Source organism: Aphelocoma coerulescens, chromosome 1, assembly GCF_041296385.1.
Source record: "Aphelocoma coerulescens isolate FSJ_1873_10779 chromosome 1, UR_Acoe_1.0, whole genome shotgun sequence".
Classification (NCBI taxonomy): Eukaryota; Metazoa; Chordata; class Aves; order Passeriformes; family Corvidae; genus Aphelocoma; species Aphelocoma coerulescens.
In genome coordinates this window covers 117,306,570-117,331,879 of record NC_091013.1, presented here as the reverse complement: position 1 = coordinate 117,331,879, position 25,310 = coordinate 117,306,570, and the positions used below count along the sequence as shown (strand labels likewise).

General features: G+C 42.4%; 1 long non-coding RNA gene across 1 annotated transcript in view; it reads left to right on the top strand.

The window, feature by feature from the left end:
- Positions 1–25,310, top strand: part of LOC138116607 (uncharacterized) — a 184,049-nt gene that overhangs the window by 137,474 nt on the left and 21,265 nt on the right. The window lies entirely within an intron of this gene.

Sequence of the window (25,310 nt, the reverse complement as noted above, 5' to 3'; positions counted from 1 at the left end):
GCAATAGCTCTTCTTTTAGAAAAAGGAAAAAAATAAAAGATAAAAGGAAAAAAAAACCTCTTGCAGGAAAACTAAAATTTCTTTGCTCAGTAGGCAAATCCGGAGTTTTCACTTTCTGTAGTTGTTTTTATTACATTCACATCAACCTATTGCAAACCCCTTAGTGATATTTTATAGCCTAAGGTTGAGGTGATTAGGGAAAATCCCAAACTGGATGAGCTGCAAACTGGATATGCTAACAGGTCTCTGAAGAGTCGATTTTGTTCTGGAGACAGGCAGAGTGCAGAAGGCTGTGGTCCATTCTGAAATTCAGATTTTCAAGAGGCCCAGATCACAGGGACTGACTGGATACCAAAACTTGGAGGGAATGAGGGAAGTTGGTGTATCTGTCAGCTGTAAACATTGAGGCAAAAGAGGTCTTTTTAAAAGCTTTAAAAATGGTGTGAATTGTGCCTTTCCTTAATGCTGGATGTGGCAGCTTGATGCAGCATTGATGAGATTTGTGTTTGTTTTTTGTTTTGGTTTGTTTTGTTTTTCATTTCCCCGCTTAAAGTGGGTCTGTTGCAGCTGCAATGGTTAATGAAGTGCTGAAAATGGAGTTGTTATTCAGCACAGGGGGAAAAGCCTTAGCTCTGCCGGCTCCCCACAGGCTGCAGGAGTCCTGGGATGGGTCAAGGGGAGGACTTGGCTGTGAGCTCCGGCAGCAGAGCCTGATGAGCAAAGCTGGGGAGTTTGATAAACAAACATCTCGGCAGCTGCATCCCACCCAGGCTGGGATGGGAGGACAAACTGCGAGGTGTGGCTGGAGCTCTCCGGAGTTCCTGTGTTCCTGCCTTTCCTCTGCAGCAAGTGGGACTGCAGGCATTCTCCTCCAGGTAAAAGGACTTTCAGTTTAGGATAAAGCCCCTTGTTTTGCATTTGTCAGCCGAGGTGCTGACGTTTGTCTTCTTTTGTTTTATTTCACGCAAGTTTCGGCCACAGACATTCTCACAAATAAACAGACACCTAAGACTTTTGCTAGCATATTTACTTTTTCAGTGTGAAACTAACAAGTGACATATTTCTTTAGCAGCTGCCTTGGTTGTGCAGCCCCTTCCTGTGAAGATCATGCCCTGAGAATGAGAAACAAACAAAAAAAAGAGTTCAAAACCTCAAAACCTGGTAGAATGATAGCAAACATATAAGTATAGCTGAACAATTAATTGAAATAATAAATGACTTGCTTCAGCAAGACCCTGAGTGAATCCGAATTCTGGACTTCCTGTGCTATGTGAAGAGCCCTGATAGTGTTTATTTAAACAGGAAACGTTCTCTGCAAGGAAATGGGTAAATAGGGACCTCAGTCATTCAAAGCTAAGGTCCTGCAGAAGAAATACCAAAGTTCAGGGCCATGCCCTTAATTTGTGTACACCATTGGTTACAATTGATATCAATCAAAGATCTGTCTCTCAATGCTTGTTCACATTATTTGGTCTTATTGAGCTTGCAAAAATTGATCTTGTTTGATTTCAGCCTGTAGGAGCTTCTGTCTCTTCAAGCTTTAATGACAGATAAAGGTAACACCAGATTTACCTGATTTGGACAGCAGCTGCCTGGTTTTGGTTCTGTCTTGAAACAAAAAAAGGAGATGGATGTATATAAGCACAGAAGAAATTATCAAAGCAGTTAAAGATACACATATTTAAAATTAAATTAAAACTGCCTGTCTCATATCCTGGAAGGCTCTGGAGAAACAATTATCCAAAGACACTTTCATACTGCAGCAATCAGTGGAGGTCAACCCTTTTATTTGCCAATACCTTCTGCAGTGTTTATGTGAATTAAGTAACAACAATAATTTTCTTCAGCAGGGATATTTCCAGCATGTGTGAGATAAATTTTGCCAAATAGATGAAATAAGAAGACATGTCCAAAATGTGCAAGTGAGGCCCAACGTCGCATTTACAGCGTGCTCCAGGGACAGCTTGTCAATAGAATTGCTCCTCTCCCAGCAGTGTCTGCTGGAGCTGCAGACAGAAAATCCCAAAGAAGTGTCAGAGATGCCTAAAATAATGATAAAGTCATTTTCAAGTTATTTTCTAAGGAGGTGTTGTCTTCTTGTCAGGCCAGGTGCCATGGCCTGACGATGAAGCTGTCAGAGATTTGGGCAGGCAGTTGGCCCCAGAACACAGTGCATCAGATCTGAGTGTTTGCATAAGTCAGACACAGGAGCTGTAGCACAAATATCTCTGAGAACACTACAACTGAGACGTGTGTTCATCAAAGACTGAGCAATGGAGGAAGTACCAAACCCAATGAAAAATTCAATTTTCTACTGAAATTTCCAACTTGATCATTGCTTGGACCACCCCCTGTGGGATACCTGGACCCCTCAACACTCTGGGATGTCTCTAAAGCTGCTGTGGAAGCTGAGGGGTGTAACACGGTCTGTGTTTAAGGGCCGTCCATTAAAATGCTTGGCTTTAACTCTGCAACAGTGTGGATAACTTCAGAGGGCACTGAATTATTAATTTCAGTTAGGAGCAGGGTGAGCCCAGGAAGACCCCTTAGACCTGTGAGTGCAACTCAGCTTCTCTCCTGTCACTTCATTCTTGATACCTCTCTTTCAAAACCATGAAATTCCAGACTGTAGCAGGAAGCAGTCTGGTTAGGTGTGGGGTTTTTTGCTGGGGTTTTATTTTGGGGAAAATGTGTGTGTGTGCTTTGTTGCTGTTATTTTATAGGGTTGCTTAGTTTGGTTTTTTCTTGTTTTGTTTTTTGGGGTTTTTTTCCCCCTCTATTTTTAACAGGGGAGATATTTTTCATCCGCTATTTGTGGAAGTGTCTGGGGGAATGGAACACCACAGAGACATGGTAAAATGGCTTCAGTTTAGTGATAATTCAGCACCAGATTCTGGCTGGTTATAATGACTCCCAAGGAATCAACCTGCTTTTCCCAGGTTTAAATCATGTCCACAGAATGACATCAGTGCTCATCAGGAGGTTTGCATAACCTGCACTGGTTTTACAGTGCATGTCTAGAGTGCCTGGTTGGGAATTGTTTGACAGGACAAAATATGCATTAAAAATAAAAAAAAAGAGGGAGGCAAAAGCCTGTGAAAAATAATTTGATGCTTACACCAGCATGAAAGTTACTCACAGGCACCAGTGGTGCTGTTTCGTAGTGCTGAGATGATTTTTGCCCTTGACAAATTTAGAGCCTTAAAAGGGACACAGCTAATGTTAACCAAAGTTCCTCCAGGGCATTGATTTTAAACACCTCAGCTTCACTTTGGTTTTCCATTTTTAGGCAGGAAGTTTATTAGAAAGGAAAAGTACATGCTGCAGGAAAGGAGAGGCCTCTGGTAGTTTCCAAGTCAGCATTTACGTGACTCAGGTTCATTTGGAGGAGAATAATTTATGGTGGTGTGAATAAATAATAGCTGTGAGTTCTAACTGTCCAAACATGATACATAATACCCTGGGAAAGCTTCCTTTGCTGCCTGCTAATGACTGATTGCTGCCTTTTGTGTTATGAGTGACTGTGGCGAGTAAATCTTTGGGAAATAACTGACGTGCTCAGGTTTGCTTAAGCAGCACTTGTCAAACTGCATCTTCAAGCCAACATGAGACATGAGTTCAGTCCACTGCTGCAATCAGTGTGGTCTTTTTGCCTGCATTTGTTAGCAACCATGCAAGATCAGCTACTGAACTTAGAATATCAATGGTTTGGTGTGATTTGCTTTGCTCAAAATTGCTGTTATATCGTCATCCCTCCTTGGTGAAATAAATTTATTGAGACATCAGGTAGGTGACCAGCTCACCTGGGGAGATAACCTGTCAACTAATCCTAGGAGCAGCACAAAAATATATTCTCTTATGTGGTCATTTTGTGTGTGGAGAAACACTTTCAAGCTGTTGTTAATCTCACCATGTTGGCTGCTGCTCTGGCTGCATCCACAGTGAGAAACTTTTCCATCCTTTTCTTCCTATTGCAGCTTTACTGAGATGGCTACTTTCCTATTATTTTTTTTTCAATCATCAAAGAGAAGAGTGTTGCATGCTTTTCTTCCTGCCTGACAGTGCTTCTTGACAGAGAACCTTGAAACTTTGTCATGAAAGGAGAGTATCTAAAATGCTGCTTTGATTTCCAATTGCATCTCTTTGTTTTTTCTATCGAGGGGGCTTTTGAAAGGCAAGGACTTTTTTCTCTATTTCTTGCAAAGGAAATAAAGGAAATAAAATACTTGGGTAAGGTGATAACTGGACAATGCAAATTTTCCCCTGCGTTGCGCCAGCTTTCTGCACAAGCAGAGTTTCCTGAGTTGTTTTCAGAGAGAAAAATTAGCAAACAACAAAAATAGTGCAAGGAGTAGTCACACAACTTACAGGAGCAATAGAAATTCCTCTGTTCTGACAGATTTCTTATCCCAGGTGACAACACATTCATGGAATTTCTCCTTGGCTATCCTCCTTGTAATATCCAAGCACTGAGGTTCCCTATTAGAGCTGTGTAAGAAGGAGGTCTTGGCCTTAATCTCAGGCTTTTAACAAGGACACAATCCCTTTCAATGTCACAAATGAGATTTAGGTTTTTCATGTCTTCCAGCTGTCTGAGAGTGCCGGTTTGGGTCTTTAATTGCTTGATGTGAACAACTGTTCATAATTGGATTAAGAACATAAAGGTAGGGGGATACCAAAACCTCACCCATTTATTATGATGGCTGTGGGTCACCCTGGATTTGAAGCCAGTCTTGAGGTGGTGACATGGATTTCAAAGGTTTCATCTCTTATTAAGAGTTTATTGAGCCTGCCAGTTCCACTGCTCAGCAGTCATCTTAGTCAAATCAGCTGTTCTGGCCTTTTTTTTCCTCTTTTTCTCCCTTTTGCATGTCTTCATGGCGAGATGAACCTGCCCAGAGAATGACAAGGTGAAACTACCCCACTGATAAGTGGTTGTACCACTGAACATGGTTTTATCCTGCTTTAATTTCTCACAAATATTTGTATTATTTTTAACTAGGTTTTGTACTGTGGGGGGGTTAAGTTGTTCCCTGCCTGCGTTTGTGCTCAGTTCTGATTACTTTGGATCCAGTGCACTCATCTAAATTCAGCATTCAGTGAGCAATTCTCTGTGGCAGTCATATGCATAACTTCTCACCATCTGGCATCACTATGGCTACTACTGGCCCACTGCAGTTGCTATGGTAGTCAATGGAAATTTCTGAGGGTGACTTCACAAATCCAGCACAGGAGAGAAAACCTGTCAATCCAGAAAAGAGCTCAGCACTGAAGCATACTCATTTTTTTGCTTTGCCCTATTTATGTTTTGGGGAAAGTGTAATTCCCACCTGACAGGTGGGGACTGCTGTCTCCAGATTCATCCAGTATTCGTAAAGGGGTGGAGGATTGTAAAAATAGGTCCAAGAATTGTAAAAATAGGTCTTCCAAGAACCAAGTGAGCAGCCTAAGTCTGCTGCCATCCTGGAGAAAACAGCTGTGGCATGAAAGCATAAAGGCAGGGGGGGAAATCAGCTATCACAGCATCACATTCACAGAATGTGATCTGGAAACAGATCTTTGCTGTTGCCAAGAAGAAAAGAAAAAATCCCTCTAAATCATTCTATGGTAAGCTTGTTTTAACAAAGCTATATGTTTGACATGTAATTAATGCAAGTCCTCCATTGTTGCTGTAGCTTTCTCAGAATCAGAGAATTAAAAGGTTACATTGAACAAGGTTCTTAAATTAGTTGAATGAGTGTAATCAAGAGCAGGGTTTGGCCTGGTATCTTGGTTTTATTGATGTCATCTGCTTCATGTGTCTGTAATACAATGGAAATACGAGAGTAGTTCAGTCCCTGTGACCCTCTTATGAGTGAGACCAGAGCCTCACTAGGAAAAAGAGAGCTACAATATTTCAGAGTTATTTTCATGCAGACTTCCTTACTATTATCTTTTTCTCCTCTCTTCAGTGTATTCTTTTTTCTGTGTATTAAAAACCACTTTCCCTCCTCCGGAGAGATTTTCCCTATCCCATGCCCTCTACTCCCAGCTTCCTTGACCCTCTTTTTACCTTTCTCTTCACACGATACACAATTTGGGTTGTTTTCAAACAAATGTGAACTTTTACTTTGTTCTGATTTTATTTGTGGCCTGAAAAACAAAGCACATTAACTTGAAACAGACACTGAATTGCCTATGGGGGTAACTCGCAAAGTACTGATGCTTGGAAAGTTCCCAAAAGAAAACAAAGCCCAGCAGTCTTGCCTTGTTTGTAGAGCTGATGGAGATCATTGACTCCTAAACCTTTGCCATCTCCTTCCAACCAGCCCCCTAAAATAACAAATACATGGGTTATGTCAAACAGTTATGGTCTTCTGAATCCTGAGCCAGACATGAGAGTGACATTGAGGCTGTTCCTGCACATAAACATTAGTAGCTCATTTTGGGGGCAGCTCTGTCACGCACAGCCAGGCTGAGCTGTTTACTCCCACCGGGAATCTGGCCTGATATCCCAGGGAGAGCAATCCAGTTGATGGATCTAGAAAACAAAGCTCCCTCCATGTGGCATGGAGTGCCTTCGCGGGGTTTTTGTTTGCTGTGTCCTGATGATGCGCTCGGTGCTCTCTGAGCACAGAAGTCAGTGTTGGATGCCCCAAGTCTAACTGGGAAAGCAAAGCTGACAGGGAAAGTTCCAGGCAGGGAAACCCAAGGCCAGGCTGAGGGGGACAGTGGGATTTTGTGGTAGTGGTCTGCCCATACCTCAGTGGCTCAGAGCATGTGTGATTTGAATCAGCTTGTGGGGCAACTACAGGCCAATTACTTCAGCATTCATTTAGCTGAGTTAAATATTTTACTGTGCCTGTGTAAAAAGAAGAGAATTTACACAGGCAGGTGTTGTAGTATAAGTGTTAAGATATCCTGGAATAAAGCAATTGCTCACTCAAAAGTGAAATTTCACTTCATCGCTAAAGTTGAGCATTTTACACATGTCATAGAAAAATGTCATTCTTTATTGATGCCATGGTGTTCATGGTAAAGTTTAAACAAGGGAAACTTTGCAGCCTTGAGGGTGGGCTTGAGCTAGAGCTTGCACACAGAAACAGAGAAGGCAGAGGGCACCCCCAAATACAACTTTGTCTAAAGGCACGAAGGTGGGAGTTTTCCTGCTCAAATGGGAGCAAAAACAGGGCCTGCTATAAGAAATGCCATTTGTTTCTACTTCTGTTTCAGAAATAGCAGCAGTGTTTGCAAAGCTGCTGCTGGTAAAATGCAGAAACACAGCTCCTGCCTTTGCAGTGTCTCCCACAGCAAAAAAAAAAAAAAAAAAGAGAGAGAAAGAAAAAGGAAAAAAGCGTGGCAGCATGGATTCTTGCTGCTTTCAGTAGGATTTGCCACAGGCTAAATTTTAGTTGCCTTACCTTGATCCATGAGAATGATTCCTGCTTTTCACAGAGCTCTCTGCAGCGAGAGCATGCTGTGCCCACAGTGCTGAGCCCTCAAATGGAAAAGGTTCCTCTGCAAACACTGCCGTGTGTTTGAAGGGCTGCATGCCAGACTTACAAGGCACATGAATGTGGCTTGGAGCACATCAGTCATAGGAATTAATGGGGATATTGATCACAGGATATTTTTTAAATAGATTTCCCCACTGTTTGGGTTTCCTTATCCTTCTTTCTTTCCCTCTCCCTTTTAGTTTCCCATGTTTTGGACATCGTAACTTCAACTATATAGACATAAACATCCATCAAAAAAAAAAATCAGCATGAGATAGGCACACTAAAAGAAGAAATGGTTTATTATCTCTCACTCCTTGTACACAATAGATGACTTTGGTGAGGAGTGGGATGCTGAAAACCTCATTTCTCTCTCTCATGGCTCTCTGGAGTGACTCCAGAGCAGGCAATGGAGTCACCCTTCTGTAAACACTGATGGGAGACATCAGCCCTGAGAATTTCCTCTCCCAGCACTCTCTCTTCCACTGCATTATGCAAATATATCACTTGTGTTCACTGCTCTCAGCATTTCTTTTTCAGGCCCCATTTAGGTGGAATTACTGAAGTCATCTAGGTAATAACGTGAAAGAAAATAGACTCGTTCAATGACAGATTTTGAAATTGCAATTGGCCCCTGAAAAAGTGGGTGAAGTCAGGGACAGGTAACAGATGGTGGTGGTGGCTAATCTTTCAGCCTATTATTTTACCACATGGGGGTCTGAGCCACAGATTTTCATGTTGAAAATAAAGGATAAATTAATCACTGTGTGACAATATACTGGTTAAATAGTGCAGTGATATTTGCCTCCATGCAGAAGCCATATGCAAGGAAATAGGCTCCAAGAGTCATGCTGTTTGTGTGGTGAAAGACATCACACCGCTTCAGAAGAAAAAAGAGCTCCACCCTTTAGTTTATAGAGAGAAAATGAATTTTCTGGCTATGCTAAGGAGTCTGTGAAAGGAAACCTCCATGCAAACACCCCATGGACTCTAATAGGAAATGATACCTTCTCTGTGGAATTGAACAGAGAATTACATCACATGCATAGGACTCTATAGGATGGTTAAAAAGAGAAATTATTTCATTCTGTGTTATTTGACAGTCTCTTAGCTGGCCTTTTGTCACTGAGGGTAGAAGTGCTTTAATTACTGCAGGCCTATATAAGTAAATTCTATTCAACCATAGTAAACGTCTATAAATATATGTATTAAATGCATATTACACTTTGTAAGGTTTTTCTACAAAGGAAATACACAAAGAGCACTTCCATCTATTCTATTTCTCATGTAAATTCTTCCTTAAAATGCTGTCAAGGGGAGATCATTTTTCCATTGGTAATCCAGAGCTAAGATACCAAACCTCCAGTTAACTTTCCTGCTGTCTTCACTGTTGTTACCCGTGGTAAAGAGGACCAGATCCAAAACACTGCTGTCTCTATCTGACTACCAGAGTGTGTCCCAGAACCCACTTTAGGCAAAAAAGACTTGATTTTAAAAGCAGATGTTGGGAAATACAGGTTCATATATGGCCATGACTAGAAAGAAGGTGGAATACAGCTTGAGCCTGCAGCAAATCCCACAGCTCTGCCCATGCATTGGTGTGCAGAGAGACACCCTGAGAAGAGGTCAGGATTTGGTCCAGTGCACTATAAATATAAATAAGTTTAATTAGTGGTTCTTGGAGGTGCGTGCCTATGTATGGGAGTAGGAGCAACAGGAAAGCTAGAGGTCAAAAGCAAGCCATGAAATTTGGAGAGGCTAAAGAAAAGCAAGAGCGGAAAGTTACATCTCTGAAAAATGGTTTCCCTTTGTAGCCCAGATTGCATCTTTGCAGAAAGGGCCTTTTCCTGTGTGTGTGTGTGTGTGTGTAGCAGGAAATAAATATGCACAATTTGGTGATGTATTTCACACTTGAAGTGCTGACAGAATTATTGGAGGGATCTATCACAACTTACAGTGCTGCAAGGGGCCTCAGTGAACAGTTTCCCTAGAACGTCTCCTGTGTCTCTGCATCCAAAGAATAAAAATCACCCCTAAAAAAAAAGGAAATTAGTCAATCCTTATAAAATCGTGGTTCAAATTAGCCTGTTGCTGTGGTTAGTGGTTAAAACAGCCCTGGCTATACCCTCTTTTTATATAACTTCCTTTTAACACTGACCCCAGTGTAACCCAGGGTGTTTGATCAGATATTTTGTTACTAATCAAGGTGTAGGCCAGACCTCTGACACAGTCTTTCAAACCAAGGGGTGAAAGTCAGTTGAACCTTCTTTTGTTTTCTCTCTCATTTCCCAGATTAATGCTTTCCTCATTTGGCATCTTTTGAACTTCTGTGTTGCCTCTAGTCCTTTTCAAACATCAGTAGAAACTTTACTCTGTGAATTCAGTTAGCAAAGTAAGCATTTAGTATATTTTAGTACTAAAGAAGCCTTGGTCTTGACAAAGAAACATGAAATAAAAGCTTTAGTTTCAATAAAAATTGTAGCTACAAGACATCATCTTTTCAGTAGTCATCAATCAGATTTTATGGACAGACAGTTAACTGCTCAAATGCATAATATCAAATAGAAAGTGATCTGCTCATCACACAGGTAATGTCTTTCCTTTCCCAATGGAACACTCACATGTCAATGTGAATCTTTCCCTTGGATTTTTTGAAGGCCTTGATAAAGTGTCCACACCAAACCTTCTCCCTGGTTCCTAGAGAGCAGGAAGGAAGGAATGTGTTCCCCCAACAGAAGAGTCATGTTTTGCTCACATTTCAGTGTGAGCCTGCCTTTTGTGTTTGTGAAACACACCGCAGAGGCAAAAGCTGAAACTACAGTTTGTCATTCAACCAGACTGATTCGTGGTTTATCTGCAGCTAATTGCTTGCTACTTAACTTACTTTTAGCTGCACCCCCATAAGCAGCCTGTTGCAGTCTTTAAATGCCTTCAAGTCAGTTGAGGAATATTAATTTTTTCCTCAGCCCAGAAGGGTGCCCAGTTGTTGGGTCAGCTGTTAAGAAAGGGAAAATAGTCATCAGCACCAGGCAGCTTGCTTTCTTCCATTTGATCAGATTGCAAATGATTCATCAGAACTAAAGACTTCTTAGGAGCAGGCAGTTCCCCATATCTGGGGAGAGTCCACACTGTCCAACTCAGTGGATGCCCTTTGTGAGGTATCATTTGCCATTATTTTGTATTGTTTATCCAGTAGCAGCCCCAGAGTGAATTAACTTATATTCTGCTTTAACTGGTACTGTCAGAGCTGGTAGTTCAAACGGGAACACATGGCCCCCTATGTTATTTAGGTAAGGAAAGTTTATTACTTCACATTTACAGAGCCTTGCTTCTCCTGTGCCTTATAATCACAGAGGTCCTTTATTAGCACGACCAGGAAATGAACTCACATCCATTTCTTCTAAAGAAATTCAGATTACAGATTGAACATGAGATCACAGCTTCTGCAGCTCTATGAGGATATATTGTGGCTTTCATCCTGTTGCTCTACAGCGTATTTTAAAGCTGTTCTGGACAGTTTGACAGCTGTTAGAAGTCAGTGTATCACTCTCAAGACCAAATGAGCTTCACTTGTTCACAGAGTGGGCCGAGGGCTTGGCCTCTTCTAATTCTTGCAGAGCAAGAAATTTGATGTGCTCCATGACTTTGGAGCTGCCTAAGGTGGAAAATGTGTATTCCTGAGATGCTCAGTCCATCTGAAACTCTCCTGAATAAAAAATGGGTAAATGAAATTAACGACCCAGGTTGTGCTTATTTAAACAGTATGGCCAAAGTAGAATAACCACTTTGACAATCTTGTATGGACTGTAGCCACATTTAGAGGACAGGCCCATTACAGGTGACTTGGCTGCTCTCTAAAGAATCTGTGTTCTTGGAAACTCGGGTTTTCCTTCTCCTCGTGGACAAACATGCTCCAAGGTTTCAGGGAGTCTGCTTCCCGTCAGTGAGGCACCTCCATCTTGATGGAGCCCCTTGATTACAACTCTCGGGGAAGCTTTGCTTAGTTAAAAGTTCAAATACCTCTTAAGAATTTGATCTGGGCAGGCAATATGCAAATTTTCTCTACAGAAATGCAAGAAGGGCAAAGGTTTAAGAAGTCTTTGCTTGCCCTCATCCTCCTCCTCAGTGATTGTGTATGGGTACAATCAGCACTTGTTCTTAATGAGGCTGGAGCTGGCCTGGAGAGAGGAATCCTGCTGGGTGGAAAGCCCAGCATCAGCACTCCCACTGAGCCCTGGAGCTGGCTTTGCACATCCCCACCCTCCAAAGAGTGAGTTTTAAAAGCCCGCAGTCCTTCAGGGGTCCTGACCCAGGTGGTGTGAAAAGGAAAGATGAATTTTCCAAGCACGGGATTGCCCTCAAAGGACCGTGAGGGGCAGCTCCACAGTGATGTGTGCAGCTACTCCAGTAAATCAGAATGGTTTCCAAGGGCCTCCAGCTGCGTTACAGCCCTTCTGCTGCTATTCCTGCAATACAACCACAGAGAAAAGCAGCGACTTACGCAGAGGCTGTGATCCTATAAATGCTGCTGCTCAGAATGCACCTACATGGAAGCACTTTTTGAGGGAGAGAACTTTGGTTTCTACATCAGTAACCAAAACCTCCTGCTCTCTCTGAGCTGGCTTTGCCTGATGTAGAAGATGGGAAGAATGCAGGCTGGTCTGGCTTTTAAGAACTTCTGGCTGGCCACTCAGCACTTGCTCTCATCCAGCTGGACTCTGTCACCTTGCCACTGCTGAGTGGCTTCATGAATTTAACAATATGGACTGCAATCTGCTTTTCACCTGAGTTTTTGTTAAAATTTTTGCCACCCCATGGATTTTGAAATGTGTGAATTTGGCATAGTTTGAGTGGGGATGGGCAAATTAAAAAACGAAGCATTTATTGGTTTTTGGTCTAATTTTTAGCATATCTCAGGAATTTTGAGGCTGAACATATAGCTGAGGGTTTTTAAAATGTTTTGAGGTGATGGTGGCACATCTGTGGAACTCTTGATATATCACTGAGGAAACAGCAAGACATGATCCTGCCCATTGCATGTGTCCTGTGTTACCTGGAGCCACGCTGTGGAAGTGAAAGGGATTGCTTCTGCTAAAGAGATGTTCTTCTGGCCTCTGGGTTTGGGAGAGAGTTTCTAAACTCAAATTTCCTTTCTGTCAGCTCATGTAACCGTAATTACCAGGCACTGGTCCCTCTTATCCCAGTTCTCCCTCTGACGTGTGCAGAACTCTGAAATCCCAAACTCTGGTTTGTGAGATTTTTTTTTTTCTTTTATTTGAGGGATTTATTTCTCTTTTTCTGATCAGGTGCACAGCACACTCCTGGTTCCCACACCAGAGAGGAAGCAGCTTCTTGATGTACACTCTCCTGGGCAGTAATTACAATTTCTCAGGAATGAAGTTCAGTTTGTAATTCAACCATATTTCCCCATAGCACAATTGTGTAGCACCTATACAAATATCTGTTCCTGTTAAATGCAGGAACAAAGCATTTTATTTCCCTATTCTTGAACCTTGTACAACATCCATTCAAACTGTCGTAATACTTCCACTGACTGCTGTAAGAATAATTCCTAAATATTTGTAGTTCCTAGTGGATTCTAGATTGATGTCCCTTAACCTATTTACATATTCAATTGGCATAGCAGAGGTACAAGAAATCTGTCATCATTGCCCAGGTATAAATCTTAAGGAGCAGCAGCTGAGCATCACCATGGACCTCAGTTCCTGTGCTCCTCCAGTCCTGGAGGATTACAAGGCTCATAAAGGAATGAAAGTAATTTTTTTCTGATTGACTTTGTACTCAATCTTCTGGTGTCAGGCTAGTAGAGTTTATACCATCTTTTATTCTGTATCAAACAGTCACAGAGGAGAGGATAACATGACAGATAAAGCAGTGGTGCCTACCACTTTCTGGTGTTTTTTTAAGTCCTTAAGGATGAGCATTTAGAGCAGAACAAAAGCTGTGAGATCTGGTAGTTGCCACCCAGGATTTCTTGTGATTAGTGAATAGTTTCAGTATTATTCAAGTCCACAGAAAAAGAGATAGAAAATGGGAATGCAGAGCAAGCAACTATGACTTTTCCTACATTTTTATTTTAATTTCACGTGGAAGGAAAAAGGCCGGGATAAAAAATATTTTAGAAAATCTATTGAATATTCATAGCCTGCTGGTGAAAAATGATGAGATTATTAAAATATGTGTTTCCCTCATGTGGAAATAAGGCCATCAGATGTCTGTCCCCATCACAAAGAAATACAATTGAAATGGCTGTCAAACTATTTACATAGTGATGGCTCTTATTTAAGCTGCCACCCTTAACACCCTGCAGCTGTACCCCCTCTGCCTGCCTCATAGTGCCCACGGAACAGGCAGAGGTGTAGACTCAAAAAAGATTTTTAAAAAAGCAAGCTTTCATGGGGACTGTGGAATTTTGGTCTGTGTTTGGGTTGGACTGTATGAACTATTTGAAACATTGCATTTTGGTGAGTAATGTTTTGTTGTTTTGGTTTTGTTTTGGTTTTGTTTTTTTTTTGAGCACCTATTCATTTGTATGAATTTTTTATTAAGAGTTTCTTCTTTTTATTGTCCCAATATAGACTGGGAAGCCACATTAGCTATCCAGGTGAAGTGATGAAAGTGTTTTATCTCCTTGTATTGAATGACAAGGGGCTCAAGAGCAATGAATTCATGATCACAGAATCATAGAGTGGTTTTGGTTGGAAGGGACCTTAAAGATCACCCAGTGCCACCCCCTGCCATGGGCAGGGACACCTTCCACTATCCCAAGCTGGGATATCCAACCGGGCCTTGGACACTCCCAGGGATGGGGTGGCTCCAGCTTCTCTGGGGAACCTGTGCCAGGGCCTCCCCACCCTCACAGGGAACAATTCCTTCCTAAAAATCCAACCTAAATCCATCTTCTTTCAGTTTGAAGCCATTCCCCATTGTCCTGTCACTATGTGATCCTTCCTCTGGTTGACTTCTGAAGCAAAGATTGTCCACGGGGTTCCAAGTAAAACAAAAACTGAGATTCACTTTAGCTTTGCAGTTTTACAGTGCAGCTGCAACTTTCTGCTTTTGTGTCCAAAGAGGCCTAAAGGTAATGGCATGTGAAATTGATCCTCTGCAGCACTCTAGGTCATGAGAGATGAAGCCACGATCCTTTATCTGGGTCTGCACATACAGAGCTTGCAGCAAGGAGAAGAAATTTGATGTAGAAAGCTAGGTTTTGCTTAACCTTAACTGGAAAAAAAATGTAGCTAAAAAAAACAACATTCTCAAATGCTCACTACTCAAAATTTAGTCACAAAAAGTTAGGAAATCAAAGCCAAATCAGAAGTCTTAATGAAATAAAAAGAGGTGCTCTCAATTTGAATTCCAGTGCTAAGCTATTAAGCAGCACATTTCCAAGTTTCTTCAACAACCCTGAGGGTGATATGGCAAATATATATTTTACTGTGCTTTCACAGTAATTGTATTTCTGCAAAAGAGATTTGTTCTAGGTTATCTGTTGAAGTCCAGCCAGGTCTTTGGTGGAAAAACCCCTGCCTTTTGTCTATGTTTCACTCCTGCATCATCAGCCAGACTGTTTCCATATAAAAATGTGACTGGAATTTGTAGGTATGTTAGTTATTGGTGACTTCACACCTGCTGAGAAGCCAGACCTCTGACAGCTATAAACAGATGCCTCTGAAACACATTTGGTTCTGCTCAGAAAGTGGAAATGTTGTTTTAGTCTCTATTAAAACAATAATAGTGAAACCATAGCTTTACCCTAAGTAGTAAAACTTATGCATTCACAGTCAGAAAAAAAACTCTTCATGATAAAACTATTCATGTGTTCATTCAGAAGAAATATTTTTTGCTTAAATTAGTTTTTTAAATACATTTTACCTGGTGCAAATGTTGAGCAGGAGTGAAATTGGACTGAGGAAGTTAAACCAGTTACTATTCATCAAGCATGATCTTCACCTGGAGTTTCAGGGCCAAATTCAGTGGGTCTGCAGACAAAGGTTGCCTTATCTGAGAAATATTGTTTTTCCATCCTTTAGGTGTGAAAAAAGAGGTCAGATATTCCATATAACAATCCCTGGTTAGAAAAATTTAACTTCTGAAAATCGTTGTGCTGTAGCAATCTAGAATATAGACACAGATGAGCTTCCAAATTGAAAATGACCTAGACATAGCCTGTGAGGCCTCAGTTAACTACAATCCTAATTAAAGCTTGACTGTGGGCAGAGAAAACGAAACCTTTAAAGTTCTTAAAAAGGCTTAGAGGTTGTTACAGTGGTTAGTAATGCTTTGCAATAATGTGTGTGCACCTCTGCCTCTTTAGTAATAAATGGATTGCATAAATGATAGATGTAGAAGCTCCCATAACCTGATGAGTTCATTATGGTTATATCTTTAATTCACGTGTAAGACTAATCACAGAGGAAGATTGTTCATGCTGAAGCTGGTTGAAAAGAATGGTAACTTAAAAGGCTTTAGAGGACATAAAAAATCTTTAAAAATCAAGTTACACAGGTAACAAGACCAAAATGTGCACAGAAATCTAAGTTTTGATATATTTATTTTTAATTAGTGAGTGCTCTGTGTAGTGCAGTGAAACCAACAGTGTTTGCCAGTGTTTCCCCACTTAATGTACTTTATGAGAAAAGTCCATGTCCTGAAGCATTTAAATCTAATTGCCTCTGACATATCGATGTCTAGTTTTGTATTTTTTAATTCTATTTTATGTATTTCTCTTCTTGGTATCCACTTCTTCCTCTGTCTCTGTTCTCTCTCACTTTCATGTGACCTTTCTTACTGTTTTCAGCTTCCTTTTCCTTTCATAAACGGAATTTCTATAGGGGGGCACTAAAACCTGCAAAACCTCCTTTGGTGGGATGTTTTGCTGTGCTGTCATTCTGAGGGTGCTCGTTTCAATCAGGAGCTTGAGAGCTGGAAGACACTGCTGGAGGAAAAAGCCAAACCCTCTACTCTCTCTGGTGCACAGGTATTTGCACACCTTCAGGCTCGGGTTGTCTTCCCACCCTGTCCAAATCCTGCAGCAGCTCTCCCTCTCCTCCATTGGGGTGAGCCCCCTGTGCTGGGAGAGCTTTTGGTTGTGATCTGGATTCACACTTCACATAAGCGTGGAGATTAATTAAGTGAGGGATGGATACCCAAGACATTTATAATTAACGCCTTAAGTAAGTCATAAACCAGACTCCAAAGATGAAAGCTCCCTGCCTGACTGACTCACTGAATCACACATTCCCTCTTGACCACTGTTTTAAGGGCACACTCTTTGCCAGCTCCCTGCACGTGCTTTGAGAATTACTCACTTCAGAGCTTTCTGCACTACTATCAGCAGCACAGTATTTTTTCCCAAGCATGTTAAATCCTTTCAACTTGCATCACTCCATAAGATCTGATTAGACCTTTTAGACCTGTGAGTAGATATTTTGCATACTGAAGGACTTCATCTCATCCTTAAATCTTGCTGGCTCACGGGGTTCCCCACATGAAAGGTGTTCTCCCTCAGCTTTGTAGATGCTTCCATTTTCATCCTGGAAAACTGTGATGACTCTAAGGGGGAGTTTAAGAGGGAGCAAGTTACTTTGAACCTTATTTTCTGCTACAATGTGGGCACACTTTTCAGGTTCACTGAAAAATCACTGTAAAAAAATAACTAATAATTCTAGCCTCTTTCAAGGAGTTGCATACCTTTTCTTTCCAGAGAGAGTGTTTGAGAGTCTAGTCCAGCACTCCTAAAGTCTAAGAGAACCAGGGACAAGAAGGGAAGCCAGAATGGTTAAAAGTAAATTAAAGAGGTTATTAGAAGTATAAAAGACGCCCTTCAATAAGTGGAGTCCAAATGGAGATTGCAGAAAAGATAATAAACCATCTGGCAAGCTAAACGTGAAGCCATAACGAAGCTGGCCAAAAATGATTCTGAGGAGGAATTCTAATAATATAACCTTTTTTTTGGGGGGGGGGGGATACATCAAAAGCAGGAAGTTTGCCAGCAAGCTGATGGGGACAATATATTACTGAAATGTAGAAAGACCACTCTAGAAGGACAAGACCATAAGAGAAAAGCTGGGAAGTATCAGGTGGGTGAACTCTCATTAGGGAGGGATTCCCTCTTGGAGCCAATTGCTGGGGGCTGTCCTGAGGAACTGCTGATACTGGGGCAGTTTGATAGTAAAGTGGAGTAGAATAAATCAGCACAGCAAAAGGGATAAGGGCCATGTTGTACCAGTGCAATTTGTGCAAAAACTGCAGAAACTCAAAGATCAGTCACCCCTTGCTGCACCTTACCCCTTCAGTCAGCCTTGGTTTAGAGATTTATCATATTCTGTGTCTCACTCTGCTACAGGACAACCAGGCAACAACAAATGTGTATGAATTTCATATCTCCAAACTGGTATAATATTTCTTCTCTTACAGTCAAAACAAAAAATCCCAACCCAAGCCCATGCTTATTGCAGAGTAAAACAGCTCAAATTTCTAGCCACAATTCTTTTGCATGAATAATCATTCCAAATCCAGTTGAAAGGTAATATTGGGTTCCTATCTTTGCTTTATTTTTGACAGGAGACCACCTCCTGTTCTGGCTTGAAGTCTTAGCAGTTCTTCCAGTCTGATTCAGGTTCATGCACTGCCCAACTGGAGCAGAGAGGAAGATGCAATTCCACCTAAAAATCAAACAGGGACTGAGAGACATTTGGTGGTTCATACTGCTGGAAGAAAAGCTGGTGTTCCCACTTCCATGTGTATCAGTGTGGCTGGTTTAAAGGCCTGGCCTCAGCTCTGCTCCCTGTCCCCAGTGCTCAGGGGGAAAATAAGGATTACGTGATATTTTTGGTTAAGACATACAAGAGCCACCTGGTCCCTGCCTGATCACCAGCAGAAGTCAGAACAGACAGTTCATATCCCATTTCCTCTGGCCCCTCTGGAGCTCTGGAAAGCAAGGAAAAAGCCTAGAGCTCTGCACTTCATCTCTTTTCTTCAGCACTCCCATTCCTTGGTACAAACCCTGCCATCTGCATGGAGGACTGAAGTACATCTGAGGATAAAAATCCATTTTGTCCATCTTGTACCTGCCAAGCTTCTGCACAGAAAATTACCTCATCTGGCCCTTTTTTGCCCTCTATTTTTACAGTCAGTGCCATAAACAGCCTATACATAAACATCCCTATGAGTTGTGAGCAGGTAGGGCTGTGTTCAATAACAGCACAAGGCTCCCACTACTGTGTAGTAAAACCCTTCCTGCCTGTGTGGTACAGGGCTGGGACATTCAGTGTGTGTGGAGATGAACCCCAAATGCCTGTTGATATAAAGCAGATGTGCTCATCTCATCCCAGTGCATGTTAAATACAGAGAATGGTGGTGGTGATAATATGTGGGCTTGCTACTTTCATTTTAGGTCAAGGTTTAATTTTACTTTCCAGCTTTACTTTTGAGAAACAGGGTGGTCGTTCCTAGCTGGAGAACTTTGACCAACTTATCTGAACATAAAGATGAGCTTTACCAAAAAAGGGGAATTGGGATACAGCTGCACATAACAGAATCTTAAACACTGACTTCTGCTCCCTAAACGCACCGCGTTTGTTTGTTTGTGATTCTGTTAATTTGACGTTTTGTTTTGGTTTTCTTCTCATAAAGAATGGCAAATGGAGACAGTAAATGAGCATCTCCAGGTGGTTGTTATACTTTGAGCTACTGGTTTTGGTCCTCTTCACTGTCAGACACAAAACTTTTTGGGTGCTGTGGTGCTGACATTTCCTGCAAAACCTTCGGGAATGAGCAGGCCTTTTAGAGACACTTGAAAACGTAACTGGGAAGGATCAGCTGCTTACCTGAGAATGCCTTCAGAGTGTATTGCTGGTACATTTTTGTGAAATATTTTGGGTCGGGTAAAAGAGAAAAGTAAGTCGTTTCTGCCTAATATACTTAAAATATATTTTTTTTTATTTATGATGATCACAGATGTCTGCACTAATGAACTTTTTGCTTTTATCCCTGTTTGCAATTCATAGGGTGAGGTTTTGTCTAATTTTATGAAACTTGCATAATTACAAATTACATAACTTTTTAAATCTGAGACAGAACCACCTTAATTCCCTTTAATTCGCAAATATATGACTTGTGGAAGGGAGGATGAATTTACTGAGGTTTACTTCAGATGTGCTACATTTACTTCATGAGATCTTCAAATGCCATTTCAGATGTTCATCTAAACAAAATGTCTACCTTTTGTGGTGGTGGGGTGAAATCCTCTTTGCCCATAAATTAGGAAATCAAAAAAGTTATGTCTGTGTTTACAGAACCTCACAAGTCTGCAAATGGCAGGACTTGGTTAATTTGTACCACAGCTACTCTCGAGGCTCGCTTTGCACTCAGTTTCTCCTGGCAGTGTTTCTGCCAAAAAAAGATTTACTAAAAAAGCAGAAATGACCATTTTTGCTCTGGTCCTTTTCTCGCCTCTAATACTGAGGGGGTTGTAGCTGCCCTGGGGGCTGTGGGAGAGGAAGATGAGGGTGAGGGTGAGGAAGAGGAGGAGAATGAAGATGGGAATGGAGGAGGAGGATGCGAATGAAGATGAGGGGGAGGGCGAGGATGGGGATGAGGATGTGGATGAAGATGAGGGCGAGGCTGAGGATGCAGATGAAGATAAGGATGGGGAGGAGGGTGCGGTGCTCTCCCGGTGCCGCAGCGCCACCGCGCGTCCCCCTCCCGTCCCCGCGCCGCGGGTGCCTCTCCGGTAGCATCCCGGCAGCATCCCGGCGAGCCTCGGCATTGCCAGCCCGCGGGAAGCGGGGACATAAATACTTTTACAACAGGAAACGAGCCTTGGAGGGTGTTGGAGCTGGGTTTGACCAGCTCTCGGTGCCGTCTCTCCCGCTGCCCGCCCCGCTGACGGGCTGGTCCCGTCCCTCCTGGAGCCGGCCGGGGATGCCCGGGGTGAGGAACGAGCACCGTGTGCTGTGATTTAATAGGAAACTGGCAATGCCAGTGCCCCTGGGCCGTCCCAGCACCTCGGGCATTCCTGCACTGCCCGCCCAGGAAATGCCGTGCCCGGCTCAGCCCCTGCCAGGATCATCCCTAAACACAGCTCAGCATTTCCTCCGAAGCTGAGTTCCACACGAAGTTCCCACATCTCTGTAATTCCTTCACATTTTCGTATTTCACCTGAAATAAAACCCCAAAAACCCGAACAAACAAAAGGAACCTCAGCGGGATTTTTCCCAGATAGCGATACATGCACAGGTATTTACCCTACAGCAGATCTTGCATAACCTTTAAAAGATGACTTTATTCCTGAAAAACTGATTTATGGAACAGCAAATGGATGGATAGATGATCCCAAAAAACATGTAAATCATCACTGGGAAGCAAGTGGAAAGATCACCAAACTCCAAGTTGATGTTACTGGACTGATAACATTATTAGAAAGTATTTCACATGAGCCTAGTTTGTGTGTTTCCTGCTAACTGTGCTGGGTTTAACAGCTCACATAAACATAACAAGATCTGGTGTATCTCATTATATCAAAGCACTGAGTGAGAAACTGGCAACAGCTCATCCAAAATAATGCAGTTTGACATTAAAGGATTTTTGCCAGCTAAGGCAGAAATTCTCCATGGGGGAATGATGTGTTTTGTCCCTAAAATATGGGATTCTCCACAAATACAGGCTTCACTTCAGTAGTTAGCCGTGTGAGAAACATCCCTTTCTCACTGGTTTTGGTATCTTAATTAAACACATTTGCCCAAGGCAGCAGAGTGTCTGAGTGGTCACCTCACCGTGGCTGATGTCAGCAGACAGAGTGACACACAGCAAATACATTTTAATAGGGGCCATCCCCTTCTGTCCTGTGAGCAGGAACTCCCCTGCCCCACAATTCAGAGTGCTTTGTATGGGATTTCTTACTTGTGCTGTCCCAAACATTGTGTATTTGTGTTCCTTTTCAGATGAACTTTGGTTCTGACCCTGCTGAGGGTCCATTGCTTGTTTTGGAAACACTTGCAATATCCCTGGATTGTTTGTTTTCCACCCCAATATGCTGCTACATTCCTGCAAGCTCTCTCTGGTTGTAATGCAATGTTTGGCCAGGAAACAGAGAATACAAATGAAAAACAGTGCCCCAGTCTAAGGGAAATGTAGTGAAACTGTGACAGAAAGTGTTTTATTGGAAACAAGACAAAGATTTCCAGAGAATTAATAAACAAGCAGCTGCTCAGCATCTCTGCAAGACCATCGACTCCAGATGTGTATTTCCTGGAAGGATCGAGATATTTTGTTTAACTCTCTTCCTCTGCCCTCAGCAGGTAGGAGAAACAGAGGTCAGGTCTGGTGCTTATGTTCCAAAGGAGATAATTAGATATTTAATAAGTGTAGCAAAGATACAATTTGCATGACCAGCTAACCATCTACAGATTTTTTTCCAGTAATAGATCCAAACCACTGACTTTCTCCAGGTATTTGTTGAAGACCAGCACTTAACAGCACGTAAAGAGTCAGGCTCCAAAGGGGCAGCAGCAGGAAAACGCTTCTCCCCTGCAGAGCTAAGCAGGATCTGTCTAATGTCAATGTTGGGTCTCTTTGCCAGGGCAGTGGAGCATTGGAAGGGTCAATACCTGTCTTTTCTGAAACAAGAGCCCAACTCCTCCACAAAGAAACAGAAGTTTCAAAAACAGTCATGGAGAACATGAAAGCAGACCCTGGTCCCCAGGAAGCCCCAGCACCATCAACTTCCTGCGCTGGGATAGATGGAAGTCCAGCTACTGAGGTGAATCCAGGTACAGAGCAGTCCTGAAATCAACAGCAGCTGGTTGGGCTTAGAGGGCTAGAGAGGAGCTTTGTTGCCCTGTCTCTACCCTGACAGTGCTAAAAATTCAGGTTCTCCATGATAGCTAACACCTTTCCCTTCAAAACTACATCCCAGGATACAACACAGTGCAACCCTAGAAGCGGATATTCCCTGTGGATAGATCACAGACTGGGCCAGGGGAACAGCTGGGGACTCTGTTCTCCCAGAAGCACACCCTGAAGAGCTATTCAACCTAAGTATTGATACCAAAATGTTGTTGGATGTCACCAGATACTCTGAATCCCAACAACAGAAGCAGAAAAATAAGTATGATGCAAATGAGAGAAGGAGGCTCAGAAGAATGAGGAGACTTGGAGATCTTGGAGTTGAGAAAAACTGAGTGAAAGAGATGAGGTTTTACAAAAGCTGAGGAAGAGGTAGAGTCCTATATCACCAAGCCAGTTTCTTTCCTGGTTTCTAAAACAGCAAGGGAATTGATAATTAAATACCAGTGGTGGGCTTTGCAGATGTGCCTGAGCCTGGCAGAATCCAGCATGCCTTTTACACTGCAAAGCAAGTTATTTTATTGCTGAGCTAAGCAGGTCTGCCACAGACTGGTCTCAAAATGCTTTGTTTGCACTCAGGTGAATTTCTGAGTGAGCACTCAGCGAGCAGCAGCACATCCAGGAATCTGCTTTCTCTGGTGTAGACGACGAATGGGTCACCTCATCCACAAAAGGAGGGGACTAAGAGAGAGAATCTGCCTCAGGACAGTGTTTGGACAAACCTTTTCTTATAAAGGAAGAGGGTCAGGAGGCAGGATTGGCTTTTTCCTATGAGGTGAGGTAACAAAACTGGCATTGCACTGCAGTGACAAAGTGAACCTTGTGCCCAGCAGCACAAAGTCTTCGAGCAGACAAGCCCTTGTGGAGAAGCAGAATTTCTCTAAGTACATTTGCAGATCATCACATGAACATTGAAGTGTCTGTGGAGACAAAGGACATGGACAGAAGAGCTCCAAAGCTACCTGGGCCTTCTCCCCTGGTAACAAAGCAGGACAAACGGGCTTGCAGGGGCAAATAAACCCAGCTGCAGTTTGCAAAAGGCATTGGTGTCATTGCAACTTCCTTCATCCTTAGGAAAGTCTGCATACAAAGTTCCTAATGGGAGTTTAAACTTGGTATCGCTGCATAAACCCAGCATGGCTTATGTGCAACACTTTAAAAGGTTTTATACTATATTTATATATAGTAAAATGTACAGCAGACACAGGAAGTCATCAGATTTCTGGCTTGTCTGGAAAGTTGCTTTCTCACTCTCTGTATACATCATGCAGCAGGCACAGCTTAAAGCCGGTGTCCCATGTAGGATTGCCACAAACACGTTTTATTTTTGTTTGAAGTCAGAGAATCTTTGGACTTACTGCCTTTCTCCTCTGACTGCAAACATAAACCTCTGTAATTGCACCCAGTCAGATCTTTGTTCTGGTGATGAACAGCACATAACCTCAGTTTTGGCTTTGAGATCCTCTGTGCAACAAGACAGATTTCCAGAGGTATAAAGGGCGGTGGGTTGGTCAACTTTCAACAGCAAGGGAATGCATGAATTCCTTCTGTGCCCTTGGAGATCATTCCTTTGTGTATTGTTCTGCCACTTGCCTAGAAAAACAGTTTCTGCAATTTAGGAGTTAAACCCAGCATTAGCAGCAGAAAAATCAGTGCACATAAGGAAGAAAACCCATTTGGTTCTGGGCAGAGGCACAAAGTGCTTTGGGGCTCTGTTTAAATTCACTGTTCAAATTTCTGAGAAATGAATGTCAGCTTTTTAAGTTTCACTGGTTGCTTTTTGTTTGTTTTTTGGGTTTTGGGTGGGGTGGAGGGATGGAGAATTGTTTATGTATCAAGACCTACAACAGGGTGTAGGGTAAAACTGATAAAATCAATTTCATCCTTCATTAGCAATGATCTCTCCAGGCGTCTGGTAGTAGCTGGACATTTCAAATATTGGCAAAGTTTGTTTTTACTGTCTTGTAGATGAGCTAAATTACATTTTCACCCATTGAGACCACAGATCACAGCTCTGCTTCACCAGCTTCAGCTAAGGATGTCACTGACACCCAAAATAGAGCAAGGGACAGCTAAATGCATCCAGTGCTAATACTGTTAGCACTGGGGAACCTGGGACTCCTGGGATCGTCACCTTTTGGTGTAAGTCCAAAGACAATTCAGAAAAAAAGGCTGTTACACAGTGCAAAAAGTTGAGAAAATAGCCTTTGAAGTTACCTTCTTCACAGTAGCTCTAAAAATCATTTTGTTTTCTGTGGGAACAGAATATGGAAAGGTGACTCTCATCATTCACATCACAGGTTGGGCTCTTCACTGATATGTAAAGAATTTATCAATCCATCTTACCCCAACTTATTGTGATTAGAACCTGTTCATTTGTTTGAAAAAAAACCAAACTCAGCCTATATTTCCAATTCTTGTCAGGCTCCTTGTTCAAAGCCTTTTGTGTGTAAATAAAGTTCAGAAAACAGTAGTGCAAGGCTTTAAAAAGACTCGCAGTGTGCTCATCTTATATGAAGTGGTTGTACATTGTGTTTTTAAAGAGAAAGACTTTTTTTTTTATATGGAGCATGCTTGGAAATGCTGCTCATTTATCTTTGTCTAAAATGCTGAGTGCCTGCAAGAGCAGCCTTCTCCTGTGGAGACAGGACACCAGTCCCTCTCTTGACTGTTTGACCCAGCCTGATTTCATCTCCCCTGCAGGGCAGGGCACCCCAAGCACTGGGGGTTGAACCCACCCCAGCAGACGCAGGGGCAGTTTGGGGCAGACCCTGGTGTCAGCTTGGTTCCCATCTGTGGGAAACAGCAAATGCAGCAGAATGACTTCGCTGTGAGCATTTTGTGAAGCTGCCAATGAACCACTTAGGAAACTCCGCAAGACTGTGAGAGTATAAACCTCCAGCAAGACACAAATTCCAGCTCACCTGTGCAGCTCAGGTAATGCCTCTATTGCCCCTGGTGGTT